The sequence below is a fragment of the Elephas maximus genome, chromosome 18 (genome assembly GCF_024166365.1).
Source record: "Elephas maximus indicus isolate mEleMax1 chromosome 18, mEleMax1 primary haplotype, whole genome shotgun sequence".
Taxonomy (NCBI): domain Eukaryota; kingdom Metazoa; phylum Chordata; class Mammalia; order Proboscidea; family Elephantidae; genus Elephas; species Elephas maximus.
The window spans coordinates 66,820,357-66,846,402 of NC_064836.1; the positions used below are offsets into that span (position 1 = coordinate 66,820,357).

General features: G+C 36.7%; 1 protein-coding gene across 1 annotated transcript in view; it reads left to right on the forward strand.

The window, feature by feature from the left end:
• Window positions 1-26,046, forward strand: part of EPHA6 (EPH receptor A6) — a 1,119,052-nt gene that overhangs the window by 424,474 nt on the left and 668,532 nt on the right.

Sequence of the window (26,046 nt, forward strand, 5' to 3'; positions counted from 1 at the left end):
AAGTCTGCTGCAAAGCATCCCTTGGAAGTGCTATAAAACAAAGATGTCACTTTAAGGACTAAGGTACACCTGTCCCAAGCCATGGTATTTTCATTCACCTCATATGCATGTGAAAGCCTGTCAATGAATAAGGAAGACTGAAGAAGAATTGATGCCTTTGAATTATGGTGTTGGTAAAGAGTATTGAGTACACTGTGGACTGCCAGAAGAACTAACAAATCTGTCTTGGTAGAAATACAGCCAGAGTGCTACTTAGAAGGGAGGATGGTGAGACTTCGTCTTACGTACTTAGGACATCTTATCAGGAGGGACCAGTTCCTGGAGAAGGAGATCATGCTTCGTAAAGAAGAGGGTCAGCAAAAAAGAGGAAGACCCTCAGTGAGATGACTTGACACAGTGACTGCAACATTGAGCTCAAACATAGTAACAAATGTGAGAATGGTGCAGTACCAGGCAGTGTTTCATTCTGTTATCCATGGCGTCACCACTAAAAAAAAAAAAAAAAAATTCATTCTGTTGTCCATAGGGTCACTACTAGTCAGGACTTATTAGAGCGCTTAAGAACAACAAGGCTTCAGTATTGCAGTTAACTTGTTAGCCTGGGGAAATTAGCAGCTTAAGTTTTTTTTCTTATCTTAAAATTAGAATAAGTAAATATTTATTTAAAATGTCAAGAAAGGCAGTATCAATGAGGAAAGAAACTTTCTACTTCTAATGCTGTCCTGTATTTATGATACTAAATCAGGTTTTTGTCGTTTTGTTGTTTAGTGGTATAAACCTAAGTAAAACCGGTAAATCTTGGATTTTATTCTCTCTGCAGTATGATGTGCAGTTGTTGTTGTTGTTAGGTGCCGTCAAGTCAGTTCTGACTCATAGCGACACTATGCACAACAGAACAAAACACTGCCCGGCCCTGCGCCATCCTTACAATCATTTTCACGCTTGAGCTCATTGTTGCAGCCACTGTGTCAATCCACCTTCTTGAGGATCTTCCTCTTTTCCACTGACCCTGTACTCTGCCAAGCATGATGTACTTCTCCAGGGACTGATCCCTCCTGACAACATGTCCAAAGTATGTAAGACGCAGTCGCACCATCCTTGCCTCTAAGGACCGTTCTGGCTGCACTTCTTCCAAGACAGATTCGATCTCTTGGCAGTCCATGGTATATTCAATATTCTTCACCAACACCACAATTCAGAGGCGTCAATTCTCCTTTGGTCTTTCTTATTCATTGTCCAGCTTTCACATGCATATGATGTGATTGAAAATACCACGGCTTGGGTCAGGTGCACCTTAGTCTCCGGGGTGACATCTTTGCTCTTCAACGCTTTGAAGAGGTCCTTTGCAGCAGATTTGCCCAATGCAATGCGTCTTTTGATTTCTTGACTGCTGCTTCCATGGTTGTTGATTGTAGATCCAAGTAAAATGAAATCCTTGACAACTTCAATCTTTTCTCCGTTTATCATGATGTTGCTCATTGGTCCAGTTGTGAGGATTTTTGTTTTCTTTATGTTGAGGCGTGATCCATACTGAAGACTGTGGTCTTCGATCTTCATTAGTAAGTGCTTCAAGTCCTCTTCACTTTTAGCAAGCAAGGTTGTGTCATCTGCATAACGCAGGTTGTCAATGAGTCTCCCTCCAATCCTGATGCCCCATCCTTATTCATATAGTCCAGCTTCTCAGATTATTTGTTCAGCATACAGATTAAATAGGTATGGGGAAAGAATACAACCCTGACGCACACCTTTCCTGACGTTAAACCGATCAGCATCCCCTTGTTCTGCCCAAACAACTGCCTCTTGATCTATGTACAGGTTCCTCATGAGCACAATTAAGTGTTCTAGAATTCCCATTCTTTGCAGTGGTATCCATACTTTGTTATGATCCACATAGTCGAATGCCTTTGTATAGTCAATAAAACACAGGTAAACATCCTTCTGGTATTGTCTGCTTTCAGCCAGGATCCATCTGACATCAGCAATGATATCCCTGGTTCCACGTCCTCTTCTGAAACCAGCCTGAATTTCTGGCAGTTCCCTGTCGATATACTGCTGCAGCCATTTTCGAATGATCTTCAGAAAAATTTTGTTTGCATGTAATATTAATGATATTATTCTATAATTTCCACATTCGGTTGGATCACCTTTCTTGGAATAGGCATAAATATGGATCTCTTCCAGTCATCTCAAGAATATATTTGATGCATTGAACACTAGTGACCGAAGACCAGACGAGTTGTGGAATGACATCAAGGACATCATCCATGAAGAAAGCAAGAGGTCACTGAAAAGACAGGAAAGAAAGAAAAGACCAAGATGGATGTCAGAGGAGACTCTGAAACTTGCTCTTGAGCGTCAAGCAGCTAAAGCAAAAGGAGGAATTGATGAAGTAAAAGAACTGAACAGAAGATTTCAAAGGGCCTCTTGAGAAGACAAAGTATTATTATTATAATGATGTGCAGAATATTCTATATATTCTTCAATTCCTTTGCAAATCATCTGATAATGATAAAGCATGATAATGCTTTTCCCCAAAACCTAGATGTTTGTAAATAAACTTTATTACAAATATGAATATTTATGCAGCACATGGAAACCCTAGTGGTGTAGTGGTTAAGTGCTACGTCTGCTAACCAAGAGGTCAGCAGTTCAAATCTGCCAGGCGCTTCTTGGAAACTCTATGGGGCAGTTCTACTCTGTCCTATACGGTTGCTATGAGTCGGAATCGACTCGACGGCAGTGGGTTTGGTTTTTTGGTTTTATGCAGCACATAAAACATGTATATACATATACGCACAAATATACCTATGTATGTATGTGCTTTTACTTCCATATGCCTTCCCACACCCATACAGCATACTTATCTACTGATATAACCCCTCACATATTTTTTGCTTGTTGTTACCATTGTTGCAAAATTAAGTTATAGCACCTACTGTAGTTGTCATTAATTCCTGTGTACCTCTTAGTGTCTTCATTTACCTTGGTCACGTTGTGCTGACTTCCCCCATATTGTGTATTGCCTTTCCCATAGTAAGAATTAACACGTCTATAGGGTCACAATAGGCCATTATGAGTTGAATTGACTCTATGGCAATTTTTTTTTTAATTTCTCCTCCCTCCCCCTTCTATCTCTGGTAATCATCAAAGAAGGTTGCCTTCTGTGTGTATGCCTATTTTTGACTTTTTATAAAAGTGATATCATACAATATTTGTCCTTTTACATTTGATTTATTTCACGTGGCATAGCGTCCTCCAGATTCATCCATGTTATAAGACGTTTTGTGTACTCAATATTATTCCTTCTAACTGCTTAGTATTCTATTGTATGTGTGTACCATAATTTGTTATCCATTCGCCCATTTATGGGCACTTAGGTTGTTTCCATCTTTTTGCTATTGTGAATAATGCTGCAATAACATGGGTGTCCATATGTCTATTCATGTGACTGCTCTTATATCTCTAGGATATATAAGTAGGAGTGAGATTGCGGAATCATAATGTATTTTTCTTTCTAGCTTTTGGAGGAAGCACCATACCATTTTCCATTGCCAGTGTACCATTTTACAATCTCACCAGCAGCGTATAAGAGTTCCAATCTCCCCACAACTTTGCCAGCATTAGTTGTTTTCTGTTTTTTCAGTCAGTGTAATTTTTGCAGGGGTGAGATGGTATCTTATTGTAGTTTTGATTTGCGTCTCTCTAATGACTAATAAGGAGCCCTGGTGGTGTCATGGTTAAGAGCTCAGCTGCTAACCAAAGATCAGCAATTCGAATCCACTAGTTACTTCTTGGAAATTCTATGGGGCATTTCCACTCTGTTCTGTAGGATCCTTATGAATTGGAATCGACTCAAGGGCAACGAGTTTGTTTGTTTGTTTGTTTTTTAATGACTAATGATCACGAGCATCACTTTATGTGTTTGTTAGCCACTTGAATGTCCTCTTTGGTGAAGGGTCTGTTCATGCTCATTTTTTGATTGGATTGTCATTTTGTTCTTCAGTTGTCAACATTTTCTATGTATTTTAGAGATTAGGCCCTTGTCAGATATGTCATTACCAAAGATTTTTTTCCTAGTCTATAAGTTCTGTTTTTACACTTTTGGTAAAGTCTTTTGATGAGCATAAGTATGGAATTTTTAGGAATTCCAGGTTATCTAGTTTATCTTCTGTTGTTCATGCATTTTTAGTAGTGTTTGATGTTGTATTTATGCCAAAAATTAGTACCCTAGCTTTGTTATGTTATATTCCAGAAACTTTATAGTTTTAGCTTTAACATTTAGGTCTTTGATCCATTTTGAGTAACTTTTTGTGTATAGTGTAAGATGTAGGTCCTGTTTCATTTTTCTACAGATAGATATCCAGTTTTGCCGGCACCTTTTGTGAAAGAGACTATCTCTTCCCCATTTAATACACTTTGGCCCTTTGTCGAAGGTCAGCTGTCCATAGGTGGATGGATTTACTTCTGGGTTCTCAATTTTGTTCTACTGGTCTATGTGTCTGTCTTTGTACCAGTTCCAGGCTATTTTGATTACTGTGGCTGTATAGTAAATTCTGAGATCTGGAAGTGTGAGACCTCCCACTTTGTTCTTCTTCTTCAGTATTGTTTTAGCTATAGTGGCCTCTTTTCTTTCCATAAAAAGTTGGAGATTGGTTTTTACATTTTGTTAAAGAATGTTGTTGGGATTTGAATTGGGATTACATTATACCTATAGATTACTTTGGATAGTATTGATATTTTCACAATGTTACATGTTTGAATCCATAAGCATGGTACGTTTTTCCATTTATGTAGTTCTCTTTTGGTTTCTTACACTAGTGCTTTGTAGTTTTCCTTGTATAAGTCTTTTATATCCCTGGTTAGAATTATTCTTAGGTATTTTATCCTTTGGGAGCAATTGTAAATGGTATTGTTTTATCTATCTATCTATCATGTATTTATTTATTTATTTAAATTCCTTTTCATAGTTCTCCTTGTTAGTGTACTGGAACCCAACTGATTTTTGCATGTTGATTTTGTAACCTGCCACTTTGATGAATCCTTCTATTAGTTCCAGTAACTATCCTGTGGAATCTCTGGGATTTTCTATGTATAAGATCATGCCATCTGTGAATATAGATGGTTTTACTTCTTCCTTATCAATTTAGATGCTCTTTATTTCTTTTTCTTGACTTACTGCTCTTGCTAGGAATTCCAGTACAATATTAAATAAGAGTGGTGATAATGGGAATCCTTGTCTCATTCCCATTCTCAAGGGAACACTTTCAATCTCTCCCTATTGAGAATAATGTAGTGTTGGTTTTGGATATATGCCGTTAATTATGTTGAGCTATTTTCCTTCTATTCCTATTTTGCTGACAGTTTTTGCCAGGAAAGAATGTTGGATTTTATCAAATGCCTTTTCTGTGTCTATTGTGATGATCACGTGACTCTTTTCCTTTGTTTTATTTATGTGGTGAATTACCTTGATTGATTTTCTAATGCTGAACCACCCTAACATCCCTGGTATGATTCCCACCTGAGCATGATTTTTTTTCTTTATACCTTCTTGTGCTGTGTTGGCTAGAATTTTGCTGAGAATTTTTCATTGATATTCAAGAGGAATATTGTTCTGTAATTTTCTTTTTAATGGTATCTTTGCCTGACTTTGGCATCAGGGTTATGCTGGCTTCATAGAATGAATTAGGGAGTATTCCTGCCTTTTCTGTGTGCTGGAATATTTTCACTAGAATTGGTATCAGTACTTCTCTGAATGTTTGGTAGATTTCTCCAGTGAAGCCACCTGGGCAGGGGCTTTATTTTGTTGGGGTTATTTTTGTTTTTAATGACATCTTCAATTTCTCCTAGGTTTTCAAATTTGTTGGAGCATAATTTTTCATAATATTCTCTTAGAATTCTCTTTATCTCAATTGGTTCTGTTGTAATGTCGCCCATTTAATTTCTTATTTTGGTTATTTGCATCTTCTCATTTTTTCCATTTGACAATTTGGCCATTGTTTTGTCAATTTTATTGACCCTCTCAAAAAACTAAATACTAGTTCTGTTGATTCTTTCTGTTGTTTTCCTATTTCATTCATTTCTGCTCTAATCTTTATTATTTCCTTTCTTGTGGTGACTGTGGACTTCTTTTGCTGTTCCTTTTTTATTTGTTCAAGTTGTGGGGTTAAGTTATTGATTTTGGACTTTCTTTTTTGACGTGTGCATTTATTGCTATAAATTTCCTCTGAGCACTGCTTTTGCAATGTCCCAGAGGTTTTGGTATGCTGTGTCTGCATTCTCATTTTTTGATTCTAGGAATTTTTAAATTTTTTAAATTTCATTTTTAATTTCTTCTATGACCCAATAGTTTTTAAGTAAGGTGTTACTCAGTTTCCAGGTATTTAATTTTTTTTCCCTTGCTCTTTCTGTATGATTTGTAGTTTTATAGCATTATGGTTAGTGAAGATGCTTTGTATTATGTTGATGTTTTTTAATTCATTGAGGCTTGCTTTGTGGCCTGGAATATGGTCTATTCTGGAGAATGATCCATGCGTATTGGTGAAGAATGTGTACTGTGTTGCTGTTGGATGGTGTGTTCTGTACGTGTCTATGAGATCAGGTTGGTTGATTGTGTTATTTAGATCTTCTGTATCTTTGTTGAATTACTTTCTACTTGTTCTGTCCGTTGTCAAAAGAGGTGCGTTAAAATCTCCTACCATTATTGTAGAACCATTTTTCTTTTTAATTTTGTTAGAATTTATATATTTTGAAGCTCTGTCATTGGGTGTGTATTTATTATTGTTATGCCTTTTTGGCGAATTGACCTTTTAATCATTATATAATGCCCTTCTTTATCCCTTACAATGGATTTTGACTTAGAGCAAACTTTATTCCAAAATATTGCTACTCCTGCTCTCCTTTGGATACCGTATGCGTGATATATTTTTTTTCCATCCTTTGATTTTTAACTTATTTATGTCTTTGTGTCTAAGGTGTGTCTCTGATATGCAGTATATTGATGGGCCATGTTTTTTTATTCATCCTGCCACTCTCTGTCTCTTGACTGGTATATTTAATCCATTTACATTCAGTGTGATTAAAAATAGGTATGAATTCCTTGCTGTCATTTTGTTACACTTTGTGTGTGTGTATGTGTGTGTGTGGTTAATGGTTTATTTGTTCTTTTTGTATATGGATTTTATTTTCCTATCGATGATTGTTGTTGTTTTTGTGTTACTGAGTCTTTCTGATTTTCCTCTTTATTTTGGTGAGTGGATTTATTAATTTTCTTTTTGGTTACTGTCAAATTTATCTTTATATTCCTCAGTTTAGAACAATCTGTTATATCTTGATATCACCTTGACTTCCTGTCCAAATGGAAGTTCTATAACTACACCATTTATTCCTATTTTTTTGTTTTGAAGTTGCTCTCTTTTACCGATTGACATCTCTGGTCCCCATTTTCAGTTTTGCAGCTTTATTTTACTTTTGAGAATTCTTTATCTAGGTTGATATCTGGGTGATATTGTCTCGTGTCTTAATCTCTGGTTGTTGTCTAATGGTGTTAGTTCTCTGTCCAAAGGATTCCCTTTAATATTTCTTGTAAGGCTGCTCTTGTTTTTACAAATTCTCTTAATTTATGCTTATTTGTGAATGTCTTAGTTCTGCTCTCATTTCTGAAAGACACTTTTGTTGGATATATGATTCTTGGTTGTCAAGTCTTCTCTTTTAGGATTTTCTATATGTCATCTCATTGCTTTCTTGCCTGCATGGTTTCTGACAAGAAATCAGAGCTTAGTCCTATTGTTGTCCTTTGTAAGTGATATTTCATTTTTCAGAAGCTGCTTTCAGAATTTTTTGTCTTTGGTTTTCATAAGTTTGATTATGGTATGTCTTGATGAATTTCTTTTGGGATCTACCCTGCATGTGGTTTGTTGGGCTTCTTGAATGGGAACCTTCTTGTCTTTCATGATATTTGTGATGTTTTCTGCCAGTATATCTTCAAAGATTCTGCACTTTTATTTTGTTCTCTTCTTGAATTCCCATTAGGTGTAATTACTCCTCTTGGTGGTGTCCCACGTAACTCTTAGGCTTTCTTCATTTTTCTTCATTCTTTTTTCTGATAGTTCCTCAAGCAAATTAGTATCAAGGCATTTGTCCTCTGTTTCGCTGACTCTTTTTTCCCTTGATTCAGTTTTATTCCTGTGTCCTTCCATTGTTGTAGCCATTTCTGGTATTTCATTGTTAATCTTCTGAATTTCTAGGTGTAGTTTTTGTGTGGTTTCTAATTGTCTATTGAGTCTGCCATTTTGTTGTTGTATTGTTTTCCTGAATTCTTCTGAGTTTTTTTTTCTGTGTTTTCCTTGTTCTCTCTGAATATATGTATTTTGAATTTTCTCTCAAGTAGTTCTTTTATCATTTCTTCCTCAGGAAGGTTTTCTTTCCCTTTATTTTGCTCACTTGTTTGAGCCATCTTATCCTTTTTCTTCATATGATTTGTTGTCTGTTGTCTCCACTGAATTAAGGTGTTATTTAATTTATTTATATATTTATTGATTGATTGTATATTTGTTTTCTCCTGATTTTTTTTTTTTGGTTTGGTTTTGATATATCAGGGTAGGCCAGGTGCATGAGCTCAGCTGATCACCAGTCTGGTGGCATGGAGCTCTAGCCACCTATCTCCTGGTGGGTGTGGCAGAGGGCAGGGGGGTCGTTGTGTATCTCTTATCACTGGGTGTTGTTGGGGATAGGCATGTGCCACCACTGGTCATGTGACGCAGGAGCACACACTGCCACTCACCAGTGTGCAAGGCAGCAGAGGGGGGTGGGCAGGGCAGGTGCACACTGCTGCTGGTCATTGGCCTGGTGGTATGGGAGTGCACGCTGCTACTCACCAGGTGGGCAGGGTGACAGGAGGTGGTGAGTGGGGTCGGAGTGAGCCACTGCCAGTCATTGTTCTAGTGGTGTAGGTGTATGTGCTGCTACCTGCCGAATGGGGGGGGCAACACATAGGCAGGGGGTGGGGTGGATGCATGTTGTCAGTCACAGATGGGGTGGGGTTGATTAAGGGGAAGGGGTACATCATTCTGCAGTCCCTGAGTGGATGAGGCAGTGGGGTGGGGGGACTTATTCTGCTGGTCACTGGGGGGGTGGGGGGACAGAGAGGGGGAGCATGCTACTATGGTCACTGGCCTTGGGTGCCAGGGTACTCCTCATTGGCTGAAGCCAGCAGTCAGGACCTGGCCCCAACCAAATGAAAACAGGGGAGGAGGCTACCCAGAGTCTGGACTGGTGGGGGACATCCTCCAGATACTCTGGATTTTCTATTCCGTATGCACCACCCACCCTAGTGGTCAGGGACCAATGCTGGTGAGTAGCCTTGTCTCTGTTTCCTGGCTTCCTCCCTGCTCTGTGGTCACCAGGATCCCTGGAGCTCTCACTTGCCTTCCTGTACTTTCCCTTCTTAGAACCACTTTACATCTTGTTCACCGTGCTTCACTCTGGGTTTGTCTACACAGTTTCTCTGTCTTCTGTTGGGAATTTCATGAAGTTGTCTCCCTGTGCTCTTCATCCATCCATGGTCACTGCTTGCTTTGTCTCAAGATGGCTACGCTGTGCCAGGCTGGCTGGGCAGGATACCTCCAACCTGTAACTCTCTTATTTCACTGTTTTAGTTCAGCGTCTCCTTCCAGTCAGCGTTTGATCTAATTCTTCATGCTTCCTTTTGATGTTCAGGGTTCCAAGATTGTCACCTCTGTTTCACTTGGTTTCTCGGGTCCTTGCAATGAGGGGGGGCGTGGCCATCTTCCGTATAGTTTTTAGTTACCCTAGCATTAACTTAAATGCTGTATACTTAATATCTTACATTATGCACTACAGAAAAAGTTTATATGCATTTCTTACAATTTAAGAACATTGCTTGTTTTTCTCTTACCTATTTATGATGTCAGTTTAATATTTTCTTTATTCGAAGAAGGGACAAAGTAGGGCTATTTCCCTGTAGGTATTTCAGTGTTTTAAAATACAGCCCTATTCTTACACATGTTTTAAATGTGCTTTTTGTTGTTATTGTTAAAGTTGCAGACCATATATTAAATGAAAAAAAAATTGAAAAAGAAATTCAAGAAGAGTAATGTCTATGTGTTTAATGTTTAGCATAACAACTTTCAGAGGTATTATTATTCTTGCTTAAGAAGTACAGTTTCATCTTGAGGAAGAGTAGAAATTTTTTCAAAGTTTAAAAAAATTATATTTCTGTTCCAATGGATCTGGATGCCACAGCATCTCTGATGTACTTCTACATTTTATTTAGAAAGCATTAATTTTTAGAGCATTCATTAAGTCTAGCAATCTCAGTCAGTGTAATTTTATGTTGTCACAAGAATATCACTGTTCGGATTAGAAAATTTTGTCTTATTGTCACTATGAACATTAAACTTTATAAAGGAACCTGCATCCTTACTAAAGTTTCCAAATGTTTGGAAATTTGTAGATTCTATTGCTTGCGGATAATATTTAATTTAAGCAATATTAGTATAAATTAAATTTCCAATAGTTGTTTTTGTTTTGGTATAATTTCCTAAAAGTGTTCTGTTACATCTCAAATACTGCTCGTGTTACACAGTACTTAGATACTCAGCTGTGTATTTCAACCCCTGATTCTCCTAAGTCTAATATCTTCCATTATTTTCTGTGCTTGCAGGTACACACATATGGTTATTTTGGGCATAAATTTAGACATTAGTAGTGGTTCTAATGATTAGTATCACACATAGATTTCATTCCAGGGACTATACATTTTATCGTTATCCACAACCTGTCATTTTATTTTTTGTTTTATTATCAAAGGTACATTATACAGGTTAATCCAAATTTTGAATGTAGTATAATAGATACCTACCCTATTTCTAATTTAGCATATTTCTGTTTGAATTTATTACCCTACATCTGTCTTATTTTCATGGAAGCTCTGACCATACACTGATGCATAATTTATCAAGTGATTTTACAGTGAAATTTCCATCTCTTTTTGACACAGTTGAAATTCCCATACAGTTTTTTGTTTGTTTGTTTTTAATATTATTAAACTGATAAATGGGCCCAGACTAGTTAAAATATTTATATTTTCTCTGTGTGTTTGGAATAAAGTGTTTACCACTTACAACATTAATGAGAAAAAATGTCCAGCACACATTTCTTTTTAAACAATTAAATGTGTCTGTTAATGATATTTTGTCTAGCATTCTTTTTGGCCTACAGCACCTTGTACCACTTCTTATATGGTAAAGGCTGCTTTCCATATAGAAATTGAAATGCCAGGTTGTTACTTCTTAAGGCTCCTGTGCAGCGAGGGTGCATGGCATTATATATGCTGTACAAATGGAAGTGCCCCAGGAATTATTAGTATTCTTTCTGCTGATAAGTAGTGGTAACTGTGGCAGCTCCATGTAATTTCCAAAGAGAGGAGAAGCAGTGTTATTGGCAGTAACCAGTGCTCCGTGTTTGTGGGACTGGTGATTTTTGCCATGGTATTTAGTACTGAGACCTAGCAGAGTTGGAAGAGGTTCTGTATCATAGTTTTGGATATAGTCTTAGAATCCTGTTACATGACCTTCTCAGAGATTCTGTGAGCTTACTGTGAGCTTAATTCTCAGGGATGACCATTATGTCTATATCTAGCAAATTTTGTCACAGCTTCAGCTAAAGCCTTTAATGCTATGTAAGTTAATGAAAATTAATGTGTCCAAAAACTTATGTAGGTATTATCATTGTTGACCATCATTTTGGGTGATTTTATATCTTGTGTGGTTTAAGCAGACCGTTTTATTCTGACAATTTTACCTGTTTTTGTGTTATTTTATTTCTCCTTTGATACTTTTTAATGTTATTGTGTCTGTTAAAATTACAGAAACAACTACAAAACCCAAAACTCATTGCCATTGAGTCAATTTTGACTCATAACATCCTACAGGACAGAGTAGAACTGCCCCATAGATTCTGCAAGGCTATTTGATCTGATGGAAGCAGACTGCCACATCTTTCTCCCACGGAGTGGCTAGTGTGTTCTGCTGACAACCTTTCAGTCAGCAACCAAGCACTTAACCACTGTGCCACCAGGGCTCCTTTATAGAAATAACTATAGGGTGGTTTATATATTATTTAAAATTGAGAATTTACATTTTTTCTCTAAGTGGTGAATAATTAGTCCAAGCACACAAAGAGAATGTAAATATTTTAAGTAGTCCAAGCACATTTATTAGTTAAATAATACAGGAATTAAAAAAAAAAAAAAGGAATTTCAATGGTGTAGCAAAAAGAGATGGAAATTTCACTATAAATTCACTTGATATGTTATGTATCAATTGAGAATTTTAAACACTAATTATTTTATGTTACTTGAGAATATATTGTATTCATAGGACATATATGGATCCATGCAGCCAAGTAATATTTTAGAAATCTTTTCTTTATGATTAAGTAATTAGCTCTACCCTGCTTTCTTCTCTCACAATCAGTTAGCCCGTCAGATCCTCTTGGCTCTGCTTTCATGATGCCATTCATATCTCTTTATTCTGTGCCTACTGCCACAAACCTATTCAAGGCCCCTGTAAGTCTTTCTGGACTTTTATTTAATGAATCATGTTTTCTTCAGTCATTTCTGCCTCCAGACCATTCTACACTCTAAGACGAATTTAATCATTCAAGAGCAGAACTGCTATGAACACTGTTTATTTCTCTCCACTGTCAGCTAAGTTGAATGTGAAATCCATTGCATAAACATATAAGCCCTCTACATTATGGCCTTAGTTCACATTTTCAAATGTATTTTTTACTGTTTTCTTACATTATACAGAGCTAGAGCAAAACTGGCCATTTTATCGTTAGTTGAACAATGTCTTAGGTTTGCATTTACGTATCTTTCCTTGTGCTGTTACCAAGGGCTGTACTTCCTTACTCCTGTCTATAAACACCTCTTGAAGGTACCACTCATACATCAAGATCTCTTCAGCTACCTCCACATCCCTCCCCAACAGACTATAACCTCGCTAGCCTCTGAAATCTCACAATAACCAAAAAAACCAAACCCAGTGCCGTCGAGTCAATTCCAACTCATACTTTGCTTAAATTACACATTAGGGATTTGTAGTGTATTATAATATCATTTCCAAAATCAGATTATATACGTCTTGATAAATGATCCCTAACAGTACACTTTCTGCAGTGTACACATATTGTCTTATACTTACAAAGTACGTGATAAGCATTTCTTAGTTTAATTAATTGATTTAGGATTTTGATGAGTTTCAGGTTGCATTTAGATGATAGAGCAGTGGAAATCAGAGCAAATAAATCTGCAGCATCTGGCTATAAGATGGCATGGAACATGCCTGAATCTAGTAATGAGCAGAGAAGACTCAGGGTGTCTGGACTGAAGTGAAAAAGACTAGAAGCGATTGTTACTGCCTGGGATCGTTATGACTCTGCCAGTTAAGAATACTGCAGCAGAGAACGTTGCTTTCTTTAGCATCAGTGAGCACCATTGTGTGGAACAAATTAGCTAGAAAGCAGCAGGTAAACAGCTTCATAATAGAGGTTGAAAGGGTATTATCTTTTGGTGATTAAGGATTTATTTGAAAGGGTGTCCTTAAGTATTCAATACAAATTGCTATGTGTCTTGTCTATATAAGAAAACTTTGCAATGCAGTCTGACAAAAATATAGACTCTTTTTGTTTTGATTTAAAAGAAAAATACATGACTAGATTTCTGCACACCTATGAAAATATGAGGAATATCTCTTCTGTTGAGAATAGACTTGCCTTGCTTTTTTTAATATTGAATTTGGGTGGTTTTTTTATTGTAGAAAAGCAATTACACTCCCAAAGGAAGCTTCAAATTTAATTGAACAAGCATTTGGTAATACCATCTGTTGTTATTATATGCAAATATGTAAGTGCTGCTATGAAGGACGCTAGATGTAGCTCTTAATCCTAAATGCTTAAACACTCTAAACAATTAATTTTACTTAAAAATACATTTATAATTTGAAAAAAAACCTGATAATAATTAATAAAACATCTTTCGCCCTTTGTATTTAAGGTAGAAACGTTAAAACATGTACCATTTAACAAAGAGACAGACCTGTAGATATTAGTTTCTGTGGGAGAAAAAAGACCCTGCCTACGAACTTACAGCCTCCGTTGATGGTTTATCAAGTTGAAAAGTCAAATTAGAATGGATATGAGAATGGTATGGTATTCTCTTATGTTAAAAAAAAAAAATCACGTTTGTTCTGATTTTGCAAATATTTTATAGCAATTGTTTTAAAAGAGCCCTGGTGGTGCAGTGGTTAAGAGCTTGGCTCCTAATCAAAAGGTCAGCAGTACGAGTCCACCAGCCACTCCTTGGAAACTCCAAGGGGCAATTCTACTCTGTCTTACAGGGTTGCTATGAGTCGGAATCTACTAGATAGCAACAGATTTATTGTTTTAAAAGAATATTTGGAAGAATGCTGATTTATACTGCCAGGGCTGCCATACACAGTTAGTTATGTAGGCTGCAGACTGCATAACTTCCGGGGCTCCATAGTCCTCAGATGGACTATGTAATTCTCCAGGAATAAATGACCTTAAATCAGAGTGGATTAACATAACAAAACTTTATTTCTTGCTCATGCCATATGACCACTGCTGGTCACCTGCTCCTCAACTGCATGTCCCCTTTGTGCCAGGCCATAGGATGAAGAAACATCTTGTGTTATTGAGTTGCTGGTCATAACGAAAGGGGAAAAAGAAAACATAGTGAAACACACCCAGGCTCATAAAGCTTCTACCCTGAAATAATATATGACATTTCTTTTTATATTTTATTGGGCAGAGCAATTCAAATAAACATCTCTAAGTTCTCCAAGACAGGGATCTGACAACAACTGGGTATGCAGGATGCAGTGGCCCTGGGTAGCATCTTTTCTCTCTATTTGTTTTAAAGCAGTACAATAAATTCAGCGCTTGCCTGAATTTAAAAAAAGAGAGAAAAATTCAAGGAATATAGAAGGTGAATTCTAATAAGAAAACAAAATCATGGATTCCTTTCTTTAATACTTCTAAGCATCATTGATCTTCGCACATACTGTCATCCTGAAAGCAAGAAACGAAAGGAAGTGGACTCAGATGCTGGCTGACTATCACCCTCCTGCCCAGGAAATGCTGCGTGGGCCCCACCTCCTTATAACGAGGCCTCAATGTTTGCTATTTCTCTCAGACTCTAAATATTTATGTTTGGGTCTCCCTATATGTTCATTATAATTTTTAAAACTTTATGCTGATATAAGGATGAGTCAGATCTTTTTTAAAAATTTTATTTGAAAATAATCGCTATCCAAATTAACTAGAGACTTGGCTTAAACATATCATTAATTTTGGAGTTCAAAACTCTATTATCAGGAAATTTAAAGAATAAATATTTCTTGAGATGCTTTGTATGAGGAACAGCATAACTTATCCAAGTCATATCAGTATATAATCTAATTAAAATGGAAAGTGTCATTTATTATAATTAATTCTGATCAATAATAGGTTTTGAAAACTACCGCATACTGAGGCCCGCGAATCCATTCCATTTGTAGGTAACCTTCATTATTAGTCTATAACATCAAGTTTAATGCTATGAAGTTTTAATTACATATGTCATTGCTACATAATTTATGCTTTTAGACTTCCTCTTTCTCCTTTATTTTATAGACAGAAAAATAATAGTTGGTGGTTTTAATATACAAGCAGTCCCCAGGTGAAAAATGTCCAATTTACATGTAATCCATAGTTGTATGTACGACCAACCCTTGTAAAGCCTAATACATAAAAATTTAACGTACGTGCAATGGTTCATAATACCAAATGGTCACATCAAAACATTATTATTATTACTCTATTATGATGATGGAAACCCTGGTGGCGTAGTGGCTAAGTGCTACGGCTGCTAACCAAAGGGTCAGCAGTTCAAATCCACCAGGCGCTCCTTGGAAACTCTGGGGGGCAGTTCTACTCTATCCTATAGGGCCGCTATGAGTCGGAATTGACTCGACAGCACTGGGTTTGGTTTTTGGTTTATTATGATGTTAAAGATGTTTTACTCTGGATGTGTTTAATATTTTTTATGCATAGAAAGGTACACAGTATACTATATACTAAGACAAACATTTGGTTAACTAACGTTAGATTCGAACTGTACCTAACTGTTCCAACTTAAGTACCAATTTGACTTAAAGACAGGTTTAGGAACAGAACTTGTTCATAATTCAGGGACTGCCTGTAGTTTTAGTCAAGAAAATCCACTTTATTTTTTAATTTTAAACAAAGTCTATTCATTCCGTCCTTCTCACATGCTGGTGTATACCCTTAAAATAATTAACGAGTTTTATAGTATTGCTGACAGAATTGGAAATATCAGTTGGTATAAAGTCATTATCAAATAATTATCATATTATTTTTTCTGTGACTGAAAATACACTGTCTGTAAATTCTGACATTCACCCTTTCATTTTCCCGGACAATTTGCTTTTCTCTATCTAAAGCACCCTTTTTTCTAGATACATAGAGTGGTATCTTACATGGGAATTAGCTTATTATATACACCAACATTCATGTGCCAGTTGGAGCCTTCCTTATACTCTAAAAAATCTCCAGCAGAATCTATTTTTCCTCTACAACTGAAACATGTTGTCGTTTCTTCTTTTGATCCCCAGGTGAAGTTGCTTGTTTGTGGTTAGTGTCCATGTTATGTGAAATGTGTACATCGTCAAGCACTCAGATTACATTTGGTGTGGAAACACATGTGCTGAAGCTAGATGTGTGAGAGACACATGGGAGCTGACACGCTGATAAGTAGCCAATTCCATTCTCCTATTTCATATTTACTCTAGAATACACATTCTTTCAATGCAATGGCTGACAGAATTTCTTCAGTATTTCAATAATCGCCCTTCTTTTTCTCTCCTCCGTTCTCTCCATCTCTTACTTCACTTTCTCTATATCTCAATCTCTTCCTGTCCACATCTAACTGAAATCTCATTAGTATCTTGTGTGTATAATTTGATTCCATTGTACACATACTTAGATGATTATTCTGGCCCCTCTTTTACAAGCTCATCCTCTAACACATCCTTCCGTTTTGAACTGATTTGTGACTGATAGCGACCCTATGCACAACAGGAGACACTGCCTGGTCCTTTGCCATCCTCACAATAGTTGTTAAGCTTGAGCCCATCATTGCAACCACTGTGTCAGTCCATCTCCTTGACGGTCTTCCCCTTTTTCACTGACCCTCTACTTTTCCAAGCATGATGTCCTTCTCCAGGGACTAGTCCTAGTGACAACATGTCCAGGGTACTTGAGACAAAGTCTCATCATCTTTGCCTGTAAGAAGCATTTTGGCTGTACTTCTTTCAAGACAGATTTGTTCATTCTTCTGGCAATCCATGGTATATTCAATATTCCTTGCAATCTCATAATTCAAAGGCATCAGTTCTTCCTCAGTCCTCCCTATTCATTGCCCAGCTTTCACATACACATGTGGCAATCGAAAACACCATCACTTGGGTCAGGCGCACCTTGGTCCTCAGAGTGACATCTTGCCTTTCAGCACTTTAAAGAGTTCTTTTGCAACAGACTTGCCCAGTGTAATGCATTGTTTGATTTCTTGTCTGCTACTTCCATGGGCATTGATCTTAGATCCAAGTAAAATGAAATCCTTGACAACTTCAATCTTTTCTCCATTTATCATGATGTTTATTGGTTCATTTGTAAGGAGTTTATTTTATTTATGTTGAGTTGTAATCCACTCTGAAGGCTGTAGTCTTTGATCTTCACTAGTAAGTGCTTCAAGTCCTCTTTGCTTTCACCAAGCAGGCTGTGTCATACGCATATTGCAGATTGTTACTGAGTTTTCCTCCAATCCTGATGCTGCATTCTTCTTCATGTAGTCCAATTTATTGGATTATTTGTTCAGCATATACACTGAATAAGTATGTTGAAAGAATACAACCCTGTTGCACACCTTTCTTGACTTTAAACCATGCATTATCCCTTTATTCTTTTCAAGCGACTGCATAGTGTATATGCAGGTTCCTCACGGGCACAATTAAGTGCTCCGAAATTCCCATTCTTCACAATATTATCCATGATTTGTTATGATCAATAGAGTAAAATGCCTTTGCATAGTCAATAAAACACCAGTAAACATCTTTTTAGTACTCTCTGCTTTCAGCCAGAATCCATCTGACATCTGCAGCGACATCCCTTACTCCACATCCTCTTCTGAACGCAGCTTGAATTTCAGGCAGTTTCCTGTCGATGTGCTGTTACATTCACTTTTGAATCATTTTCAGCAAAATTTTACTTGTGTGTGATTGTCTTGGTCATCTAGTGCTGCTGTAACAGTGTGGGTGTCTTTAACAATGAGAAATTTATTTCTTCACAGTAAAGTAAGCTAAAATTCCAAATTCACCTCCAGGGTGAGGCTTTCTGTCTCTATCGGTCTGTCCATCAATCATGCCCTGGACTAGGAGTTTCTCTGCACAGCAACCCTGGGTCCAAACGATGCGCTCTGCTCCCAGCACTGCTTTCTTGGTGGTATGAGGTCCCCCCTCTCTGCTCGCTTTCCTTTCCTTTTTATCTCTTGAGAGATAAAAGATGATGCAGGCCATACCCCAGGGAAACTTCCTTTGTATTGGATCAAGGATGTGACCAGGGTAAGGGTGTTACAAACCCACCCTAATTCTATTTAACATAAAGTTACTATAACAAAATGGAGGACAAACACACAATACTGGGAATCATGGCCTAACCAAGTTAACACATATTTTGGGGGAACACAATTCAATCCATGACAAGGATATTAATAATATTGTTCCATAATTTCCTCATTCCATTGGACCACTTTTCTTGGGAATAGGCATAAATACGGATCTCTTCCAGTCATTTGGCCAGGTAGCTGTCTTCCAAATTTCTTGGCATTGATGAGTGAGCACTTCCAGCACTGCATCCATTTGTTGAAACATCTCACTTGGTATTTTGTCAATTCCTGGAGCCTTATTTTTTGCCAGTGCCTTCAATGAAGCTTGGACTTCTTCCTTCAAATACCATCAGTTCTTGATCATATGCTACCTCCTGAAATGATGGAACATCAACCAGTTCTTTTTGGTACAGTAACTCTATGTATTCCTTCCATCTTCTTTTGTTGCTTCCTGCGTTGTTTAATATTTTGTACAAAGAGTTCAATATTGCAACTTGAGGTCTGAATTTTTCTTCAGCTCTTTCAGCTTGAGAAATACCAAGCGTGTTCTTCCCATTTGGTTTTCTAACTCTAGGTCTTTGCACATGTCATTATAATACTTTACTTTGTCTTCTTGAGCTACCCTTTGAAACCTTCTGTTGAGCTCTTTTACTTCATCGTGTCTTCCTTTCACTTTAGCTACTGTACATTCGAAAGCAAGCTTGAGAGTCTCTTTTGATGTTCATTTTGGTCTTTTCTTTTTTCCTGTCTTTTAATAACTTCTTGCTTTCTTCATGTTATGATGTTCTTGATGTCATTCTACAACTTATCTGGTCTTCAGTCATTACTGTTCAATACACCAAATTTATTCTTGAGATGGTTCCTAAATTCAGATGGGATATACTCAAGGTTGTACTTTGCCTCTCGTGGACTTGTTTTAATTTTCTTCATCTTCGACTTGAACTTGCATAAGAGCATTTGATATTCTGTTCCACAGTGAGCCTCTGGCCTTGTTCTGACTGATGATATTGAGCTTTTCCACCGTCTCTTTCCACAGATGTAGTCAGTTTGATTCCTGTGTATTCTATCTGGTGAGGTCCACATGTATAGTCACCATTGATGTTGTTGAAATAAGGTATTTGCAATGAAGAAGTCATTCATCAGGCAAAATTCTATCACATGATCTCTGACATTTTTTCTATCATCAAGGCCATATTTTCCAACTACCGATCCTTCTTTGTTTCCAACTTCTGCATTCCAATCACCAGAAATTATCAATGCATCTTGATTGCACGTTTGATCAATTTAAGACTGCAGAAGCTGGTAAAAATCTTCCATTTCCTCGTCTTTGGCATTAGTGTTTGGTGCATAAAATTAAGTCATTTGCATATTGATTCTCTTCCTATCTTCCCTCCTTTCTCTTGTTTAACCTCATCTTAAGTGTTTAATTTGAAGAAAATAATTGGCTCTAGAAATTTCTTCTTATAAAATAAAAGTTGTAGAGATTTTAACCCCTATATATATTTACCTAAAGTAGATTTTGTTTGCAATACCGAATGTAGGCATGAATAAGGATGCTATAAGAGAGCTAGAGTAGAAGAAATATGCAGGTATTATTTATAAGCAATTGTAAAATGCCTTCAGTGACTTCCAGAATAAATGAGAAAACCCTAAATGGGATGGAGTTGTAAAGGGGAACTGAAATTTCAAGTTTTATAGGTGAGGGCAATGAGCTGGTGAAAATTAAGTTATTACCATTAAGGCAACTTCATTTGTACTCACAATCCAATTGGGAAATTCCCATTATACAGACAAAGAGGCTACTCTTAAGAAGTTCCTTTTAACACCTTAGGTATAATTTGCAGGAATGAGCCCCTGATGAAGATATAATCATGGATAAAGTTAATAACATAAAGATTCATGCTGCTAAGAGAGTAGGAGAAATGGAATGAGCAGGTAAGAGAAATAAATTCCGAGTTGTCACATACGGGCACTGTGCACATCGCTGATGGTGGAACTGGAGAGCCTTTTTTTTTCCCCCTTCTTTTCTTGAGAATATTGGACAAAGGAGTATTAAGCTCACTGTTAGACGTAGGAACTAACTAGGAAAGAATTCTGTCTTCGGCAGAGAAAGAGAAAAAAAGGAGGTTTTTATCAGCTACAGGATTATGAGAGATGGAAGGTCTTGATTTCACATACTATGGAGCCAGGAAATGTTAAATCAGTGTTCAATGAATTCATAAAGGTTTAAAAATAAATGCCAGTGTTTATTCCAAGACATAGGAAGAAATAGGTTATTTACCATCAAATGAATAAAAGAAGGAGCCCTGGTGGTACAGTGGTTAAGCACTTGGTTGCTAACCGAAAGGTCAGCTGTTCGAACACACCAGCCACTCCAGAGGAGAAAGATGTGGCTGCTTCCATAAAAACTACAGCCTTGAAACCCTATGAGGCAGTTCTAGTCTGTCCTATAGGGTCACTATGAGTCAGAATTGACTCAACTGTAATGAGCTTGGGTTTGGTAATGAATGAAAGATGGGAGAAGAAGATAAGCTTGATTTTTTTTTTCAATCATGGAAGATGTAAGTAGGATGATTAATGTAGAGAAGAGTAATAACGGTGGGTAGCATAAGGGAGAAAGATGGCCAGGAATCCAGTCAGCTATGTTTATAACAGGCAAGAGGTAATGAAGGTAGGATCAATAGGAATTCAAAAAAAAAAAAAAATGCAAGAGATATTACAAAGATGGAAACAATGGGCCTTGGAACTGGTTTATAAGGCATCCGGATGAGTTTGGAAGGAGCCTTGGTGGCATAGTCCTTAAGCGCTTGGCTGCTAACAGAAAGGCTGGCAGTTCAAACCCATCAACCTCTCCGTTGGAGAAAGATGTGGCAGTCTGCTTCTGTAAAGGTTACAGCCTTGGAAACACTATTGGGCAGTTCCACTCTGTCCTACAGGGTTGCTGTAAGTCAGTATCGATTCTAATCTACTTGATGGCAGTGGGTGGGTGGTAGGTGAGTTTAGAGCCATAGCGGACTCCAGATCCAAACCTGAGTGACTGGGAGAAAGAATTATAACAAACTAGAGGAGGAACAGAATTAGCTAGACAGGTTGTAGTTGATGAGGAAATCAAAAACAATTAGTCCAGCTCAGGACCTAATATGGTTAATTACCCATCAAGTAAGATGACTAGAACATAATAAGGCTATGTAATTTGCAAGAGGCTCTAACCATGGAAATCACCAAGAGTGATTCTGGAGGAGAAAGAGAATAGGGATAAGAAGAAACGTTATAGAACTATAGACTAAAATTAAGGAGGTGTTACAGAAGCATAACAAGAACACTGTGCTATTATACAAGTCAAAGCAGAAATATGAAGAGGAAACCACATTCAACATTGTCCAATATAATTTTTTAAATGTAATCATTATCTTTATTGCTAAATATTTAGATTATTTATATTGTTTAGACTGAAAACATACTCCAGTGGTATCTTTGAGTAAATAATATACAGGATATATATGTGTGTGTGACACTTGTTTACAATTTTGCAAAAGGAGCTGATGATTAAGGACACTCAGATGTGGAGGGTGAGTTTATCATATGCCTACGTTCGTGACACACCATTATCATTGGACCATTCTTTATTGGTTGATTGATTTCATTTTATCTTCAGGCTTTTATCTTTTATCATCTATTCTCCTTTCCTCCTACCACAGGAGACCATTCTAATATATTTGGTATATATTTATTTTTTGTACATGGACATTAAGCACACATCTTTATTTTGCATGCATGTATTTTAAATGTACACAAATAGCATCGTGCTATAGACTTCATATTTTTTCTTGATTTTTACTTGCATCAAGTTTTTAAGATCTATCCATATTGTTCTGTGTAGACCTAGTCTATGACCTCTGAGCAATGCATGATATTCCATTTTGTGCATCCACTATGTTAAACTCTATTTCCCAACTAACAAAGTTCCCTAGACTTCCTCCAGCTCTGCACTACAACGGTGCTAGGACGGACTTCCCTTTCCATGTCTCTCATGGAGCTGTGTGAGATGTTCTTTAAAATTTAGAGCTAGAAGAGGGAATGCTGGGTCATAGAGTATACCTATACCTAATTATAGCTAAGTACTGCTTGATTGCTTTCCAGAGTGATTCCACAGTTCTTGCTCTGAGCAGCAATGCCTGAGAGTCTCAATATCCACAACTCCCACCAACATTTGGCATTATCCAACTTTCTAATTTTCCCATTCTTATAGTAATGATTTTTTTTTTATAGTAATGAGGTGATATCTCAAGATTATTTTAATTTGCCTCTTCTTAAATACCAATGAATTTAAGCAGCTCTCTATATGCATGTTAGTCATTTGTGTTTCTCTAATATGATTTGCTTGGTTATATCATTGTCCATATATGTAATAGAATTCTAGTATTTTCTCTTTGTTTGTTTCCTATTAATATTCAGAACTTCTCTTATTTTTTAATAGAATTTTATATTTTTTTCTCTGAATATCTTGTGTTTACTAGGTTTATTCATAGATCTTAAAGTTTGTTATACCTAATGTGAATGTACATATTTTATTTATTTATTTTTGAATATTCCATTGATTTAGGTGAAAGTTAACACAACATGTTAGTTTTCCATTCAATAATTCATAAACTAATTGTTGCATGACATTGTTTGCAATACCTTCAATGTGTCAGCACTCTCCCCATTTCCACCCTGGGTTCCCTGTTTCCATTTGTCATGTTTCCCTGTTCCTCCCTGTCTTCCCACCTTTGCTTTTGGTCAAATGTTGCCCTTTTGGTCTTGTACAGTTGATCTAAGGAGCACATTTCTCACAGATATTACTGTTTATTTTATAGCCCAGTCTATTATTTGGCTGAAAGGTGGCCCCCGGGAGTGGCTCCAGTTCCAAGTTAGAAGGGTGTCTTAGGACAATAGTCTCAGGATTCCTCTAGTCTCTTTCAGAGCAGTAAGTCTGATCTTTTTTATGAATTTGAATTTTGTTCTACGTTTTTCACTCATTCTTACCGGGACCTTCTATTGTGTTCCTGGTCAGAGTGGTCGATAGTTGGAGCCGGGCACCATACAATTCTTCTGGTCTCAAATTAAAGGAGGCTGTGGTTCATGTTGGCCTTTAGTCTTTTGGACTAATTGCTTCCTTGCATCTTTGGTTTTCTTCACTCTCCTTTGCTCCAGATGGGAAGAGACCAATAGTTGTATCTCAGATGGCCACTTGCCCACTTTTAAGCCCCCGGACACTACTCACCAAATTAGGATGTAGAATATTATCTTTATGAACTATGTTATGCCAATTGACCTAGATGTCCCCCGAGACTATGGTCCTTAGCCTTCAAACCCAGTTGCTCAGTCCTGAAAGGTGTTTATGTCTAAGAAGTTTTCATAACCGTGTCCCCGTCCAATGTAATACTGAGGTGGAGAATGGGGAAAGGCATTTGGCAATTGATTTACTGGTAACCTGTAAGAGTGTGGTTCCATGAAATGATAAATGTGGAAGCCATATTGTAAATGGGCTAAGGAGGTAGTGGGTGCTGGAATGAATGCAGCATGGCAATAGGCTGCTCTTTTGAAAGTTTGCAGTAAGACATTGGTTTGACAGAGTATGTAGCAAGCTAAATGGGATGTGAGGATCAAGAAATGTGAAACATGTAGGAGCAAGATCTACATCTTAGCTATTTTATATCTCCTGTAGAGTTCAGAACTGTTCTGGCACAGGGAAGTCTCTTAACAAGTATTTGTTGAGTTAATGAATAAATGAGCAAAAAAGCCAGTTGGGAGGATATTTATATTCCTGTCCAGAGTCCTAAAATCCTCAACCTTGCAACTATTTCAGAAATAGGTAACTTAAGCAGAACAATATAAGTGTGAAACACAAAATGCCGTTACCCAACTTTAAGCAAAAGAAAATCGGTCATATAGTTAGACATGCTGCCATTTTTTTTTTATTATTGAACTGAATTTAATTCATTTTTAAATGTTACTTTTGACGCATGAACATTTATCACTGTAGGTTTGTAGACATCTGTTTTGAGTATAACATTCCAAAGTGTCATATCCTAAAATAAAGGAATTGCTCTAAAGCTTTGAGATATACTTATTGTTGTACTGTCTATCAGTATCTCAGCTGGCTTTCTTTGAATAATAGCATCATCTATCTACTTCCCTGTTGCTTAAATGACCAGTTACATAGTACAACCAAATTGTTGTAATTTCTGGGAATGCAGAATATTTACATTTTTATTACCGCAACAGTGTGCTATTCTCATGACTTTGACCTTGGGTTACTGATGATCTGAAAATGATTTATGGTAAGAAAAACAAAATTATTCCATAAGCTTATAGATTTCCGTAAGTTGTGATTTTGTGCCTTAGTCTGACTTGCTAGATTTTGTCCTTTCCTGTTACTTCTCATACTATATACACTATAAATATATTTAACCTGTTTTAAGATGTCTCCAAGGTTTTGACAGGACCTAGGCTGAAACTCTGAGAAGTGAAATAAACTATTAGTAGCAAGAAATGAAAAATGCCATCAGCTACTTTTGAAATACATTACAATGTAAGTGTCAAAAGTGGCGTATCTAGCATACTTTGAAAATATGGTTTATATCATGTAAATGTTGTAAAATATGCTTTCTAAGACATTTAAACAAATAGGAGCTGAAGTATTGGCAGAAAAACAATTTTTTTCATCCAAAACAATTCCCAAGGTTCAGACAAATGTGAAAAAAAATTATGAAATGTGTGTCAAGTAAGTCTCTTGTGTATAGTAAACAAAGAGACCACTGGATGTAGGGAATTAATCTAGCCCCAAAATATGTCAGAATATCAGAGAGTGAGATGATTTTTTGAAAATTACTTTGGGTTACTGTTTTATCAGGAAATAGAACATTACCTAGTCTCTCAAGTCCGCAAGTGTTTTCAGCAAGTTTCCATATATATATTTTACTAATTTAAATGTGTAGATTATAATGATTAACTTGCTGCCAAAGCCACATATAATACATTCAAATACAAACATGTAATGTATGGGTCTTTTCTGAGATTTTCACTTTTCCTTATTCATAGATACTTGTCAGTATGTGAAGTAAACCATTCCAGTACCATGCACAATAAATTCTGTGGTTTTTATAAAAGCATAAAATACTTTGCTTTTGTGACTTAGTTGTAAAGACTATCAGATATATATCATTTTAAGCTTGGATAAATTAAATTTAGTAAAGTCAAAGTTACCTAAAATAGTCTATTTACAATCACTAGAATAT